Source organism: Saimiri boliviensis, chromosome 11 (assembly GCF_048565385.1).
Source record: "Saimiri boliviensis isolate mSaiBol1 chromosome 11, mSaiBol1.pri, whole genome shotgun sequence".
Classification (NCBI taxonomy): Eukaryota; Metazoa; Chordata; class Mammalia; order Primates; family Cebidae; genus Saimiri; species Saimiri boliviensis.
The window spans coordinates 92,949,296-92,966,635 of NC_133459.1; the positions used below are offsets into that span (position 1 = coordinate 92,949,296).

Here is a 17,340-nt window from a genome sequence, read left to right on the forward strand (position 1 = left end):
CCTTGAGGTTGCTCTTCTTGAGGAATATCTTTGTGGAGTTCTCTATATGTCTTGGATTTGAATGTTGGCCTGCCTTGCTAGGCTGGGGAAGTTCTCCTGGATAATATCCTGAAGAGTGTTTCCCAGCTTGGATTCATTCTCCCCGTCACATTCAGGTACACCGATCAAAAATGGATTAGGTCTTTTCACATAATCCCGTATTTCTTGGAGGCTTTGTTCATTTCTTTTCACTCTTTTTTCTTTAATCTTGCCTTCTTATTTTATTTCATTGAGTTGATCTTCAATCTCTGATATCCTTTCTTCTGCTCGATCGATTCGGCTAATGAAACTTGTGTTTGCTTCCCGTAGTTCTCATGCTGTGTTTTTTCAGCTCCATCAAGTCGTTTATATTCTTCTCTAAGCTGGTTATTCTACTTAGCATTTCGTCTAACCTTTTTTCAAGTTTTTAGTTTCTTTGCCCTGGGTTAGTACATGTTCCTTTAGTTCAGAGAAGTTTGTTATTACCCCCCTTCTGAAGCCTATCTTTGTCAATTTGTCAAACTTGTTCTTCATCATGTTTTGTTACCTTGTTGGTGAGGAGTTGTGATCCCTTGAAGGAGAAGAGGTGTTCTGGTTTTTGATGATTTCATCCTTTTTGCGCTGGTTTCTTTCCATATTAATGGATTTGTCTATCTTTGATCTCAGGGAGCTGTTTGATGAGGTGACTTGTCTGCCTGTGGAGGCACTGCTGGGTTGCCAGGGACTCCACCCAGTTGCTACTTAGGCTTCCTGTGTCTTTTTGTTTACACAGGGCGATTAGGCCCGCCTGTTTAATGGTGGATGCCCCTCCCTGTGATGACCTTGAGGCACTGCTGGGTTGTCAAGGACTCAGTCCAGTTGCTAGGTAGGGTTCCTGTGTTTTTGTTCACACAGGGGGATTAGGCCCGCCTCTTTTATGGCAGGTACCCTTCCCTCCACGGAGCGGGATCATTCATGGTTCAGCTCGGACTGAGGCACTGGCTGCAAAACCCTCAAGTGTTAGGGCTTCAGCCTTTTGGGGTTTGTGGGAGAGGGACCTGCCCAGCTGCCCTGTCTGTCTCCCCACTTTCAGCTCTCTCTCTATGGAGGGTGGGGGGTGGCGGTAGCTCTGGCCGCAGGCTCTCCTGCTGGCTTATGCATTTGCTTAGGTCTATGCGGAGCCCCCAATCCGTGGCACCAACCTGGATTATTATTCAACTCTGCGCTTGACTGCAAAGATCCGCTGTTCTGTGGACTGCTGAGGCTTTGGGGGAAGCACTATATCTGGACCAGGGTTCCAGGGGGGAGCCCCCAATTCTCCAGTCAGACACAGTTTCTGGGTGAAGCAGCACCCCTCCCTGCCCAGGTCTGTCCTCCCTGGACTGTGTTCACTGTCCGTCCCGTCCTGTTGAGATTTACATTTGAGTCTTAATGTTGATGGCTTTATTTAGGTGTAATATGAAGGAGGGAAGAAAAATTTTTTTTAAACTTTTTCTTTATATGGTTCCATATTATTTGATTTGTTACCAGAATTATTTAACAGATCTTTAAAATCTAATAAGATGAAGAAGAGGACAAAGATCACATTATGGCCTGAAGTTTCAGAAGTGTACAAATTCTCCTTTACACTACAGGATTCCTTTTCCAGAGCTTCTAAAGGAGATATTGGGGCAGTGGCATATAATAGCTAAAATAGTACATTAGGTTCTAGGTATGGGCCTTATATTCCAGTTTCTAGCTCTTGTAAACTTGATTAGGCCCCAAGTTCTTTACCTAGACCCAAACCTAAATGCGGAGGTGTGAATTACCACGTAGCGGATGTAACAGTACCGGAAACCAACTGGAGCTCCTGCACAAGGGAAGAGCAAGTCAAGGGAGCCAGACCTGGCTGTAGCATAGGCTTATAGGGGTGACAGAAAGGGCAAGACTCCGCTGGTGAAAAAGAAGCAAACAAAAAACCCACAAAACCCAAAACAACAATCGACAAGCAAAAAATCATGGACCACTGCACAGGCGCCTGCCTGGTCCCCATGGAGCTGCCGCAGCGGACCCAGCGCAGCCAGGCGCGTTCGGGATGAGCTCAGCTGCGCGGACCTCTGGGCGTGGTTGTTGGTGCTCAGTTTTGTGTTTGGGTGCAATGTTCTTAGGATCCTCCTCCCGTCCTTCTCATCCTTCATGTCCAGGGTGCTGCAGAAGGATGCGGAGCAGGAGTCACAGATGAGAGCAGAGATCCAGGACATGAAGCAGGAGCTCTCCACGGTCAACATGGTGGACGAGTTTGCCAGGTACGCCAGGCTGGAGAGAAAGATCAGCAAGATGACGGATAAGCTCAAAACCCATGTGAAAGCTCGGACAGCTCAATTAGCCAAGATAAAATGGGTGATAAGTGTGGCTTTCTACGTACTGCAGGCTGCCCTGATGATCTCACTCATTTGGAAGTACTATTCTGTTCCTGTGGCTGTCGTGCAGAGTAAATGGATAACCCCTCTAGACCGCCTGGTAGCTTTTCCTACTAGAGTAGCAGGTGGTGTTGGAATTACCTGTTGGATTTTAGTCTGTAACAAAGTTGGGGCTATTGTGCTTCATCCATTCAGCTGAACAGGAAGATGGACACAGCTATGAGGCTTTTAAAAATGGATTTTCTCTTATTAGGTTAAATATCTGATTTATACTTTTTTTTTTTTGAAACAAAAGTACACAGTTTAGTTTTTTTTTTTTGTTGAATATGTTTGTTCTTGGACTTTGAGAGATTCTTCTAAGAATCATGATTTTTTACACTTGTCATTAGGCCAAGAAAGTCCAGTTTATGACACGTGTATACCAGCGAACGCCATCCTAGATCTGTATGAAATGTGAAACGTTAAGGGGCATCTCCGGCCGCCGCTCGTGATCTGCACTCTCGTATATTTTGGTCATATTACCAGCCAGAAAGTCAAAATTTTCCAACAACTTAAGTTCTGTGAAGACTTAGATTTTTTAATCCAGTTTAGAAAGTAACTTAATTTTAATATCACTACTAAGAATTTGAGAATTTCTTCTTTAATCACATTCAATACAGCTAAAAGAACGACAGTAATTGCCATTGCTTGGGCTTTTTCTCCCTTTGTTTAAAATGTCCTTTGAGCAAGAGCTGTATAATAATATCTACTTACTTGAGGATATTAAGTTTTCATTACAGTGTTTTGTAAATGTATCCATGAGATCATAATGTATTGTTTTGTGCTCAAGTTGTATTTTGTATTTAAAGCATTTTGAATGAAATGTATTTGTTGGCCTTTACTATTTATGCTCTTTAGAATGGAACATAGGAAACAAACCTTATAAGGCCTGATTAAATTATTCTGAACCAATAAAAAAAAAAATCATGGACCAATCATGTTCTTGAAGCTGATCGATTCGATGAGCAATTCTTTGACACAAGTGGTAAACAAGATCAGATAAGGAAAATGAACTCTCTTGCTCTCTTTTCTGTGAATATTACCTGTCATAGCAGAAAAAATATAGACAACCGCTGCTTTAGATCGCCGTTTAGTACATGAGAATAAAAGACGAGGGACCAACAAATACAAAATTAGAGAAATCAGAGTGTAAAATACAAACAGTGCAATGCGGCTTCGTGAAAATGAAAGGGGAGTGTTTTAAAAGATGATAATAAACAGTGTCCATTGATAGATTCAAAGAGATCATTGAAGAGCAGCAAGACAAAAACAGCCTATGGATGAAAGGATTAGGAATTATTTTTTATGTTAGAAGAGCTTTAGTAATTCTGTGGGTAAGGAAGCAGATTGTGGGGAGGTTAAGGTGAGGGGTGGCTTCTGGGGAGTTAAAGTGGTAATGGCAGGTATAAAGTTCTTGTAGGAATATTTGGGAAGAGTAGGAAAGGGAGAAATGACCCAAGATGGGGGTAAACCTCTTTGTATGTCTACAGAGTAGGAAACACTGGAAGGATCTGATGAAGAGATAAAGATTTAAAATGGAAAAAACATAAGTCTCTTGGAGAAATATTCTGATGAACCACAGCTCTGTGGGAAAGGGTTAATGTTAGAGGGACCCCTTTCTCTGAAGTCTAAGAGAGAAGACGGCTGGAAATATTTGGAAGTACAAGGTAGAAAAGTTGGTACAAAATACTGAATTCAGTAAAGCAAGAACTGAGATTACCCATTAAAGCTTCAAAGCTGCTGGAAGCTTTAACAGACCAGAGATCTAAAATTAGTTCTAAGTAAAATAGATCGATGAATTAGGTGTGCTTGGCACAATCCTAACTGGACTATAGAAAACTCAAGGGAATTACTATTTCATGACTGTTGTGTTCCCACTGCCCAACACAATGTTTGGCACGTGGCTAGCGCTCAATAAATGTAAATGGATGGATGAATGGATGAATGAAGGAAGGAGCTGGTATATTTAATTGAATCAAACTATTGTCACCCCCTCCAGCCTCCAACGAGGGCCTGGGTCAAGTTAAATGTGGTCATTTAACTAAGTCCATAGTGGTCTGCAGTTTGTAAACAGGACTTAATAAAATAGATGATAACTTTTTTAAAGCCCAAAGTTGTGTGTGTTGGCTTTCTTAGGAAAAAGGGTAGCGGTAATATGTGCTCAATGAAAAGGGGGAGTTGTTAGATCTAGGACACATTGCTCGGCTGCTTGTAGCTCTGGAATATTTGTGGTTTCAGTAACTTTGAGATAGTTCAGATCTCCGTATTTAAACCTGAAGAAATGACTACCATGTTTGTTAGGAAGGCTTGGGAGATCGTGTTCGGGAATCGTGTGTTAGACGTGATAAGTGAACACCAAGATTGCAGATTTGAGGACGTGTGGGTTTACTTCAGTAACAGATTTTGATGAAAAAGAGGACAGGGACAGACACTGCTTGAAACCATAATATAAATCGGCTTATAGTCTTTTATTTTTCTATGAGAATAAAAAGGAAAGTAATGATGAAATTAATCTCATTTACTCATTTATTTAATAATTATATATTAAGCACCTGTATTATACAGAGAAAAATGTTAGTAAAATGTGACTTGTTTACTAGGAAACATTTTGACTATCCTTCATAAAAAATAGCATGACTCTTATATTGTTTTTATTTTATTCTTATTTTTATTTGTACAAATTTATGGCATACATGTGAAATTTTGTTACATGTATTATATAACACATAGTGATCAAATACGGGTACTTAGGGTGTCCATCAACCAAGTACAGTACTTTTTATTTGGTTTTATTTTGAAAGGATTTTACAAGTATGGCACATTTTTGTTAACTACAGTAACTCTACTCTGCTGCCAAACATTGAATTTATTCTTTTCATTGAACTATATGTTCGTACCCTTTAACCCTCTTCTCTTCATCCCCCCGTCTCACCCACACTTACCCTTCCCAGTCTCTGTTATCTATCGTTCCACTTTCTACTTCCATATGATCAAATATTTTAGATCCTACATATGAGTGAGAAGATGGGATGTTTGTCTTTCTGTGCTTGGCCTATTTCACTTGCCCGGGATGGTGGCTCACGCCTGTAGTCCCAGAGAGGCCAAGGTGGGAGGATCACTAGACCCCAGGAGTTTGAGACCAGTCTGGGCAACATGGAGAAATCCCATCTCTACAACAAATACAAAAGTTAGCTGGGTGTGGTAGTTCATGCCTGTAGTTCCAGCTACTGAAGAGGCTGAGGTGGTCGAATAACTTGGAGCTTGGGAGGTCAAAGCTACAGTGAGCTGAGATCAGGCCACTGCACTCCAGCCTGAGAGAGAGAGTGAGACCCTGTCTCAAAACAAACAAATACCACTTCTCCACCCCAGTTCTATTCACATTGCTGTAAATGAGAGGATTTTATTTTTTGATGTCTGAGTAGTATTCCATTGTGTTTATGTACACATTTTCTTCATTCATCTGTTGATGAACACTTAGATTGATTCCGTATCTTTGCTATTGTGAATAGCGCTGCAGTAAACATGTGAATGCAGTTATCCCCTTGATATATTGATTTTTCTTTGAGAAGATACTCATTAGTGGGATTGCTGGATCAAATGGTAGTTCCATTTTTAGTTTTTAAAGAAATCTCCATACTGTTTTCCATAGAAGCTGTACTAGTTTACATTTCTACCAGCGCTGTGTAAGAATGCTTTTTTCTCCACATCCTCACCAACATCCATTATTTTCTGCCTTTTCTGATTTGAGAAAGATGATATCTCTGTGGTTTTGATTTGCATTTCTCTGATGGTTAGTAATGTTGAAGATTTTTTTCAAATACCTGTTTGCCATTTGCGTGTCTTCTTTTGTTGAATTTCTAATGATTTCCTTTGCCCACTTTTTAATGGGATTGCTTTTCATTTGTTTGTTTTGATGTTGAGTTGTTTTGAGTTTCATGTATATTCTAGGTATTAGTCTCCTGTCAGATGAATAGTTTGCAAGTATCTTCTCCCATTCAACATGTATCTATTCACTCTGTTGATTATTTCTTAAACCAAAATTAAGCTTTTAATTGGGTCCTATTTGTCTATTTTTGGTTTTGTTGCCTGTGCATTTGAGGCCTTAGTTATAAATTCTTTGCCTAGACTAATGTCCAGAAGAGATTTTCCTAGGTTTTCTGCTAGTATTTTTATAGCTTCGGGTATTATCTTTAAGTCGGGTATTAAGTTAAGTAATCTAGTTTAAGTTGATTTTTGTATATGGTAAGAGATAAGGGTTCAGTATCATTCTTCAGTATGTGGCTCTCCAATTTTTGTAGCATCATTTATTGAAGAGAATGTTTCTTCTCCAGTGTAAGTTTGTGCCTGTTCCAAATTTATTTCCTAATGAAGGAAAGTTGAAACAATTCTGATACTAAAACACACATTTATCTTCTACTTACTAGCTGACATGAGGAATTTGTGCTTTCTTCCTTACTGCTGAAGACATGAGTAGGACCAAAGCGTTTTCCCCCATATTGCTTTTGGTTCTTAAAAATCATCGCAGTGGAAACCTTGACCCCTTGAACCATAGGCGCAGCAGGTGATCAGAAAAGGAACTAGATTTCAAAATATTTTGTTTTAAGATGTGTTTTGTTGTATTGAAGTCATCATACAACATCTGATACTGATTTTGAGATTCTTAATTCATTCTTTTTAAAGATTCAGATTAAAAAAACCTAAACACATTTCCACTCAGTTTTCCCATCCATTAACTCAATTCAAAACATCCTTATCCTGCAGTGTGCTGCTGTGTTTCGGCCCTTGATGAATTAAGAGTGCTCTTGGGTCTCTTGTGGGGTACATGCAGTACTGTCTTCCAGAAAAGAGAAAATGACACTGTATGATAGGTTTGACGTATACTCTACCTAACGGCAAAACTAGTCAACAATCAAACTGAATTTATATTGAATTTCCCTATATACTTATGCATGCCTCTTTCACAAAACATTGTTAAAAATAAATATCAGGGCTGGGTGTGGTAGCTCATGCCTATAATCCCTGCACTTTGGGAGGCTGAGGCAGATGGATCACTGGAGGTCAGGAGCTCAAGACAAGCCTGGTCAACATGGTGAAACCCTGTCTCTACTAAAAATACAAAAATTAGCCAGGCATGGTGGCACGTGCTTGTAATCCCAGCTACTCGGAAGACTGAGGCAGGAAAATCACTGGAATCCAGGAGGTGGAGGTTGCAGTGAGCGGAGATCATGCCATTGCTTTCCAGCCTGGGTGACAGAGAAAGACTCTGTCTTAAAAAAATAATAATAAAATAAATAAATATCTGGAAATTATCACGTAAATTTACTCTGAACTTTTAAAGTGAGATTGCTTGCACTCTAAGGAGAGTTGAGGAACTTTATAAGGAGTTTATGAGGTAGCTTTCAAGCACTTACTATTCCAAGAGTATTTTATTAAATTAATTTTAATGTATTAGGAGTTTGGAAAAATGTTCTGATGGTTGTAGGTATTGTTAACTGAAAAATGGCCAGCATTTGGATAGGATCTGGGAAGGGATAATTTGACAATTTTCCCTGCTCATCTTCGTAAATGGCCTGCCCCCATCTTCATCCATCTTGGGGACACTGAGTGTCATGGGATTTAAGATGAGTCTTCAGCTCCTGCATTCTATAAAGCCTTATATAGTATTCATTTCTACTTCATTCATACGGATATATTGAATCTCCACCCTATTGGTGTTAGGGATGAAAGCATGGTTCTTTATCTTGAGAATTTCACTGGCTGGTGAGGGTAGTGGACATGTCGGAAAATTAAGTTACAGCAAAACTCTGTGCTGTAATAGAGGGAGGACGAAGCATTGTAGGTGCTTACAGGAGCAAGTGACTCACCTTGTTCTGGGGATTTGGACAGTGCTCCACAAATGTGGTGAGAGCTGCACTGAGTCTTAAAAGATATACTGAAATTTGTTAGGCCAAGAAAGGGGTACGAGGCAGAGAAAATTGCAAGTGCAAAGTCTTGGAAGTTAGCAAGAGTATGAAAGTAAGAGAAGTATACAATTCATGGAGGGGAATGGTGAAAGAGGAAAAACAGACTTGATTCTTGTTAACCCAGTAGTGCCGATGGGGTGGGAGGTCAGCCAAAAAGTTAAAATTGTTAGAAATATGAGAGAACTTGAAAAATAGTTTATTATATAAAACATCTGATAGGTAATTGGGCTATTTTTTCTGCTACTGTATTTTTTTTTTAAAATCACACATTTATCATCAATATAGAAAATAAACAAAGAAAATCACTTCAGTATAACTCACCTGATGACATTTCAATAGCATTATTTTTATCCAGCTGGGGTTCTGCCTGTGTTCACAAAACAGCTCTGTTCTACTTGGTACATACATTTCTCACTCTGCTTCGCTCTTCGATGGTCCAGATATGAGGATTTGCAGTGATTTTCTCAGTAACAGCAAAACAAAAGTCTGTGTTATTTTTCCCAAAAATGTTCAGGAGTTTACCAGTTGAGTCAAGGAGTGGTATCACTTGTAGTACCAAGTATTTTATCATTAATAACTTTTCACGGTACAGTAATTTGTCATCTAAATAGATGAAAAGTAATGCATTTTCAGGACACATTTTCAAATCGTGTGTTTGAAATTGTCAAAAATAAGAGCACTATTTTATTTTTTAAATGGAAACATTGTAATTGTACATATTTATGGGGTACAATTTAATATTTCAATATATACACATATAGTATAAAGAATCATATTCTATTTATGCTAACTGTTTTATCTATTAAAATGTAGGGACTGGGCATGGTGGCTCACGCCTGTAATTCTAGTACTTTGGGAGGCTGAGGCGGGTGGATCACCTGAGGTCAGAAGTTCGAGACCAACCTAGCCAACATGGTGAGACCCTGTCTTTACTAAAAATACAAAAAATTAGCTGGGCATGGTGGCGGGTACCTGTAATCCCAGCTGCTTGGGAGACTCAGGCAGGAGAATTGCTTGAACCCGGGAGGTGGAGGTTGCAGTGAGCCAAGATTATGCCACTGTATTCCAGCCCGGATGACAGTGTGAGACTTAGTCTCAAAAAAATAAAAATAAGACATCATAGAGAAGAATTATGTACCACATTTAAAAATTTCCATTTGGGGAAGGAGGAGTCTCAAAAACTCATAAGTAAATTACATTTAAAATTATTAAGGTTTGAGTGTGAGGATTGATTTTATGGTGAAGCTATTGAAAAATTATAATTTATTGACTTAAAGAATATTTGCAAAAGTAGAATATGCCCATATAAAGATATACAATATATACACATATGTAACATATATAAAAATAAAATCAGAGTTGAAAGTGTATTGTTTACTGCAAAAGGGCCATGGTAAATATTTCGCTGGTGAATAAAGTCAGCTTGTTAGAGTTGTTAGAAAAGCAAAATGAAATACAAAGCAGAATAATTATTTTGATTTTTACATTTACAACGTGATTACTACAAGAATGCTCATATTCCGAATGAAATAATTGACAGAGAGAGAAAAAGCCATGGTGCTGCATTACTTTACAAGTGAAATAAATGTTTCTTCAGTGTATTAAACAATACATTATAAGCCAACTTAATAACAATTTAAAAATTGCCATCAGTTTATGTAAGTAATCAAAAGAGGAAAGGCTCTCTTAATTAAAGAAATGCCCTTGAATTTTATTAGGCCCAATAAGACAACTGACTCGAAGTGTCAAGGTTTTGTTCATTTGTTTGTTTGTTTGTTTTTTGAGACAGAGTCTTTCTCTGTCTCCAGGCTGGAGTGCAGTGGCGTTTTCTGGGCTCACTGCAACCTCCACCTCCCGGGATCAAGCGATTCTTCTGCCTCAACCTCCAGAGTAGCTGGGATTACAGGCATGTGCCACCACGCCCAGCTAATTTTTGTATTTTTAGGTCTCCGTCTCCTGACTTCAAGTGATCCACCCGCCTCTGCCTCCCAAAGTGTGGAATTAAAGGCGTCAGCCACCACACCCGGCCGAGTGTTGAGTTATTTTATACACATAACAGACACACAGACGCACACAGAGCAAGTGCAAATTAGAACCATGATGGTGCCACTAAACATGGGTGGAAGATTGAAGGTGATGGTAAAATTTTGGAGGAAGAGCTAAGTACTCGATTGTGTCAAATTCTAAGGTTTACCGGTAAGTCTGAGAAACTAAAAGCTCTTCAGTGCCCTCCAGTACTGACACTTCCTTGATAACACCCTTTCTAAATTTCTATATAGATTACCACTTTCTTTAAAACTTGTATAAGAGGCTCAAAGATATGACGTGCAGGAAGCTATATGGTGTGTCAAAAATATATAGGACTGATTGTTTCCTAACCTTACAGGCTGTCATTCAGAGGTTCCAGAGATCATTGAGATAATCTTGTAAACATGAAGAGGGATGGTGAATTAATGATTGGCTGATACTGGTTTGCATATTTGAATTTTTCTCTCTTTTTTACCTTAAGGTTATTTATTATATACAAGAATTCCTTGTAAAGGAGGAAATGGAGCGGTGTAGGTCAGAGGATACAAAGTAACAGATATGTAAGATGAACAAGTCTAGAGAACATGAGAACTACAGAGAATAAAATCGTACTCTATTTGGGATTGATACTAAATAAGCATTCAGCTTCTTTTGACATAAAAACAAAATAAATCGATAGCTGTGGGATGATGGATATGTTAATTTACTTCACTATAGTAACCTTTTTACTGTCTATATGTATCCTATAACATCATGCTGTATACTTTATCCACAATAGCATTTATTTTTTAGAAGTTTTTATAAAGAGCTTCAAAGAAACTTTATAGACATGTTTACTTGTTTTTACAAAGTAAAAGAAATAGTTTACTGCTTATTTAAAAATAAACACACGTCTCAAAACCGTGGGGGCTGGGGTAATTATGCCAGCAAAAAAATCTCAACATTTCAAAGGGGAAAAAAAGTTATTTTGGGGAGCAGTAATAGATCATGGAAGTTCAAATAGCACATGCCATACTGTTTCATCTGGAAAATGGTATACAATTGATATTTTTTTTTAACCAAAGAAAATAAGTATTTGCTAAGTTTAGATTTACATTTTTCTGAGCGATTACAGCATGATGAAAATTTCAGAGCTATTGTTTAAAGGGAAGAAGTAAGTGGAGCAAATCCAACCATGTGCAGTAATTTTACAGAATCAATGCAAAGGGGATCCTAGAACTTTGATCCTAGAACAAAGTAACAGCAACTTCATCTATGATGACAGCCCCTTAGGTGATGGCTGTTTGTTTATTTGACATGGTCTACATAATAATGCTTCCTGCCTCTCAGCAGCGCTACCTATATTCAGTTGCAGTTGTGATTTGATAAGCCACCATAACCAGTGCAGAATACTTCTATGGTGCATTCCTGAGCTACTCTGCATTGCCCCAGGGCTTGCAAAGTCTTGGAAGAGACGGCCAATGTCCTGGATGTGAATTTTGGACAGAAATGGTAACCAGATTACGAATCCTGAATAACTTACCTTACTTACCTTAGGAGTTTAGGACATTAGTCAAGTGTGCTGTTAACAGTTTTCTAAGGTTGCCACTACAAAGTAGCACAAACTGGGTGGCTTAAAAGAACAGAAATGTATTCTTTCACAGTTGTGGAGGCTAACAATCTGACACTGAGGTGTTGGCAGGGCATGCTTCCTAAGGCTCTCAGGAAGAACCCTTCCTTTTCGCCTCCTAGCTGCTGGTGGCTCTTCAAAGTCCTTGGGATTTTCTTGAACTGTAACTATCACACCAGTCTGTGCCTCCATGGTCACAAGGCCCTCTTCCCTCTATGTGTCTGTGTGTCTCCTCTCTTTTAAGGACAGCAGTCATTGAATTTAGAGCCCACTATAATCCAGTGTGACCTCATCTTAACTGATGACATCTTTGAAGATCCTATTTCCAAATAAGGTCACATTCTGAAGTTCTAGGTGGACGTGAATTTGGGAGGGTCATGATTCAATCCACTACATCGAGCAATGGAAGTACATTAAATTTAATCTTATCTAAAATAATGGCATGTAAATAAGTTTTTTTTTTATGCTTTAGGTCTTAAATTATAGATTCTAAAGATTACTCAGTGGTTTTTTAGGTGAATATGATACATACTCTAGTGTTAAGGTCATCAGTGAAAAATAACATGTTATAAAATGTTAGATGTAAAACTTTAACCCTAAATTTTTCATAAGACTTCTCACTTGCTTAATTAATATTGTTTTATGGGGATAATTGCCCTTACTGTGTCTAAGGACTGTACATGTATTTGAAGTCAGATTATGAAGGATTTTATACACTAAATTAAGGGTTTGGATTTGACTGTGAAAAAGGAAGAATCAGTAGAGATTCATTATTTTTAAAAGATAGTTCAGGTAATAGTGTAGAAGGTAAAAAAACAAAAAAGCAAAAAACAGAAAAAAGCTATTGAAACAGCACGGGTGAGATAATTGGGGTTTAGACCACACTGATGGAGATGGAGAAATGAAGTTGTATTGAGTAACATCCCTGATGATTTAGTCATTGATTAGGTGATGAAGGTAGCTAATATTTATTAAGCATTTTCTATGTGCCAGGCACCAATCTAAGAACTTTTTATATATTGTTTAATTCTTGCAATTCTCCTGTAAATCAGCACTATTAAAATTGGTATTTCAGGTGATGAAACTGAGGAACAAATACTTGCCAACGATCACATAGCTAGTAATTGGAGGAGTCGGATTTGAATCCACAGAGTCTGATAAGGGAAAGGAAGGAGTTGGGGGTGAATCTCAAGGTTAGAAGACTGAGAAGATGGTCGTCTACCTTTTTACTGTCTCTATGTATTCCATAACATCATGCTGTATACCTTAAATATACACAATAACTTTTTTTTAGAAAATAAGTTTTTATAAAGAATGTCAAAGAAAATTTATAGGCATGTTTATTTGTTTTGTATTTTTAAGTAAAAGAAATAGTTTAATGCGTATTTCAAAAATTGAGAATACATTTCAGAATGGGGGAGAGTTGACCTAAAGCTCATGGGTCAGTAGATTTAGTTTGGGATATAGTATTAAGTTTGAAGAGCTGCTGGTGGGAAGGAAGATAGGTGATAGTAAGTACTAAAAATAATGCTCGATGTTAATATTTGTCTTTCCTTAAGAAAGATAATATCATTTTAAATGTGTAAACTATGCAGCTATGGTAAAACAGGAAGAATTGGTGCCACTGTCTGCTAGTCCTGGAAAGCAAGAGTGCTTTAACAGGGTGTAATTCCTTGTGATTACGCATTCTCATATCATCCCTACATTAAGTTAGGTAGGCAAAAACTATCTTACCTGGACCTTTGTGAATGTTTTGGTCAATCAGAGAAAGGAGAGGAATTCCTAAGTTTGTACCCAGCCGATCATTTGTGAATTTGCTTTATTACAAACTTCCTTTACCCTCTCTGTCTTTGATCCACGCACCCCACCAAATATACCCCTGCGTTGCTCTAACCACAGGGAATTCTAGTTCAAACCTGGCAGTTTATGGGAACTGCTTTTGTTGAAATGATTAAATAAAGAAATGCCTGTGAATTCTCCTTCTGAAGCACTGCCTGTTTTCTGTGTCATTTTGGTCTCATTAATCAGTGTTGCAGCCAGGCGGACACTGTGCTGTGTATTTTACTGTCCTCAGCACAGCAGCCTCTACATCTCTGCTCCCAGGCCGACACATTGGGGAAAAAGAGAGAGGGAAACCATCAATCTTCCCAGTTGCACATGTCAGCAGTGATTCCTTCCCCCTTCCTGTTGGCTGTCTCTCTCACCACCTGTGTTTAGAATTAGCACTGAAGCTGCTGCCCAGATGAATAAGAACCACTGTCCTTGTCACCTGCCCTGGTACGGGCCACCACTTCTCAATGAAACAAGCATATCAAGCAGTTATCTTTAATGTGAGCCGTATGAGAGAATCGCACACCGCTTAGATGTTTATTATGATATAAAATTAAAATTTTAGGGCCATACATTCCAGTGAATCAAAGGAATAAAAGCAAATAATTTCTTGAGTGTCTTGTTCTCTTCTCATAATCTCCGTCTGAAGTTCATGTGGCCGAAGTTGATCGGCCTGGGTTCAAGTCCTAGCTTCACTATTTACTAGCGGTGGGCCACTCATTTAACCCTTCAGTGCCTCAGTTCCTACATCCTTATGAAACAAGGATGATAGTACCTCAGAGTTTCTGTGAGGAGCAAATGAGAGAATACATTTATAGGTCTTGCTGTAATGCTTCCCATGTGGTAAGCATTCAATAAATGTTAGCTATTATTACCAGTAACCTCATTGTCCAGATAATAAAACTGAGTTTCAGAGAGGTTACATAATTTGCAAAAGGTACTTGTAGGCATAAAAGGATTCTGAACCTAGCGCTATCTGATCCTCAAAACTCATGTCTTTTAGATTACACTACGTTGTTTCTATTTCAGTTTCATTTTGCAAATAACTTCATCTCTGAACTTCAATCATTTAACATTGTCTATGTCTTAATTTCCTGTTATTTAAAATGAAAATGGTAATAACTACCATTCCTGTTAGTATGAGACTCTTTTAGTTACTTTATCAAATCATTCAATCAGATCATATGCTAAAAAACAGGGCCTATTTTTTTTTTTTTTTTTTTTTTTTGAAACAGGACCTTGCTTTCTTGCCCAGGCTGGAGTACAGTGGCACAGTCATGGCTCACTGCAGCCTCGATGTCCAGGCCCAAGTGATCCTCCCACTTCAGGCTTCTGAGTAGATGGTACTACAGGCATGTGCCACCATGCCTGGCTAATTTTTATTTATTTATTTTTTTCTGGTAGAGACATGATCTCCCTATGTTTCCCAGGCTGGCTTCAAACTCCTGGCTCAAGTGATCCTCCCACCTTGGCCTCCCGAAGTATTGGGATGACAGATGTGAACCACCACATCTGGCCCAGGCTTATTTTTAAAATTTGGTGACACAAAAGTGACATGGATTTTTTAGAAAAGTTAAACGAGGCTGGGCGCGGTGACTCAAGCCTGTAATCCCAGCACTTTGGGAGGCCGAGGCGGGTGGATCACGAGGTCGAGAGATCGAGACCATCCTGGTCAACATGGTGAAACCCCGTCTCTACTAAAAATACAAAAAATTAGCTGGGCATGGTGGCACGTGCCTGTAATCCCAGCTACTCAGGAGGCTGAGGCAGGAGAATTGCCTGAACCCAGGAGGCGGAGGTTGCGGTGAGCCGAGATCGCGCCATTGCACTCCAGCCTGGGTAACAAGAGCGAAACTCCATCTCAAAAAAAAAAAAAAAAAAAAAAAAAGAAAAGTTAAACGATACAAAAAAGTCAAGTCATGACTCCCATTTCCTTGTGTAACCACTAGTAAGTTAAATATGTAGCCCGCCTTCCTTGTCAGCATTTATCTACTTAGCAAATGTTTCTGTAGAACCACAGTGGGCTAAGCACAACTCTTGGCCCTTCAGGGGAGGACTGTCATTCCTCTCATTTTACAGATAAGGAAGTTCTGTGATTTGCAGAAGGAAGGACAGCTGATACACAACAAGGCTGGCATTAGACTCACGTGTCTGACTCTAGGTTTGGGCTGCTCACCTCCACTCTGTGCCAATTCTCAGTAGTTAACACGACCTACCTTTTTCTTAACTATTCTGTAGTATTTCATTACATAAAAAGGAAACTATAACTTATTTACTGTTTCCCCCACTGATGGACATTAGTTGCTTATCACTCTTTTTTTTCTTCAACTTTTTTTTTTTGTTTTTGAGACGGAGTTTCGCTCTTGTTACCCAGGCTGGAGTGCAATGGCGCGATCTGGGCTCACTGCAACCTCCGCCTCCTGGGTTCAGGCAATTCTCCTGCCTCAGCCTCCTGAGTAGCTGGGACTACAGGCATGCGCCACCATGCCCAGCTGAATTTTTGGATTTTTAGTAGAGACGGGGTTTCACCATGTTGACCAGGATGGTCTCGATCTCTTGACCTCGTAATCCACCCGCCTCAGCCTCCCAGAGTGCTGGGATTACAGGCTTGAGCCACCGCACCCGGCTTTTCTTCAACTTTTAAGTTCAGGGCTACATGTGCAGGATGTACAGGTTTGTCACGTAGGTAAATGCGTGCCATGGTGGTTTGCTACACAGATCATCCTGTCACCTAAGTAGTAAGCCCAGCATCCATTAACTATTCACTGATGCTCTCCCTCTCCAACGTGACAGGCCTCGGTGTGCATTGTCCCCACCCCGTGTGTCCATGTGTTCTTCTCATTCAGCTCCCACTTACAAGTGAGAACATGTAGTATTTGGTTTTCTGTTCCTGGGTTAGTTTACAGAGGATCATGTCTTCCAAATCCATCTATGTCCCTCCAAGGGATATGGTCTCATTCCCTTTTATAGCTGCATAGAATTCCATGGTGTATATGTAACAGTATAATTCTTCTGTAATTAAATAATCAGGGGGAACACCAGATTTTTTTTACATTCTTGTGTGAATATTTCTATAGAACAGATTTCCGTACATTGAATGGTTGGGTGAAAATAAAACAAAATTTTGACCCCTAGAAACGGCTAGATTACTGAGAGCTTACTCTGTGCCAGGTTTATACTAATAAACTTGATACAGTCCTCCTAACCACCGTACGAGGTAGGTACTGTTATTATCCCTATTTTGTACATGCGCAAGGCTGTGTAAGTAATAGGGCAAAGTCTTGAATCCCAGCAATGTAGCACTAGATTCTGCTTCTCATTTATGGTTTATAACCAAGCCAGTTATCATAACCATATTTTAGTGCTTGGTTTTGTCATTCATCTAACTTACTGTAAGGTTGAGTTAACAGTCTGAGCTGACAGAAGGGTCTGAACTGATGCAAATGTGGTTGGAACAACCCTTAGTTTTATATCA

The 17,340-nt window shown here is 39.2% G+C and overlaps 1 protein-coding gene and 1 pseudogene across 4 annotated transcripts in view; both read left to right on the plus strand.

The window, feature by feature from the left end:
• The window catches only part of WARS2 (tryptophanyl tRNA synthetase 2, mitochondrial), a 132,497-nt gene that overhangs the window by 42,707 nt on the left and 72,450 nt on the right, over nt 1-17,340 (plus strand). The gene's annotated exons all lie outside the window — the stretch shown is intronic.
• On the plus strand, nt 1,913-15,463 carry LOC104652269 (guided entry of tail-anchored proteins factor 1 pseudogene; annotated as a pseudogene).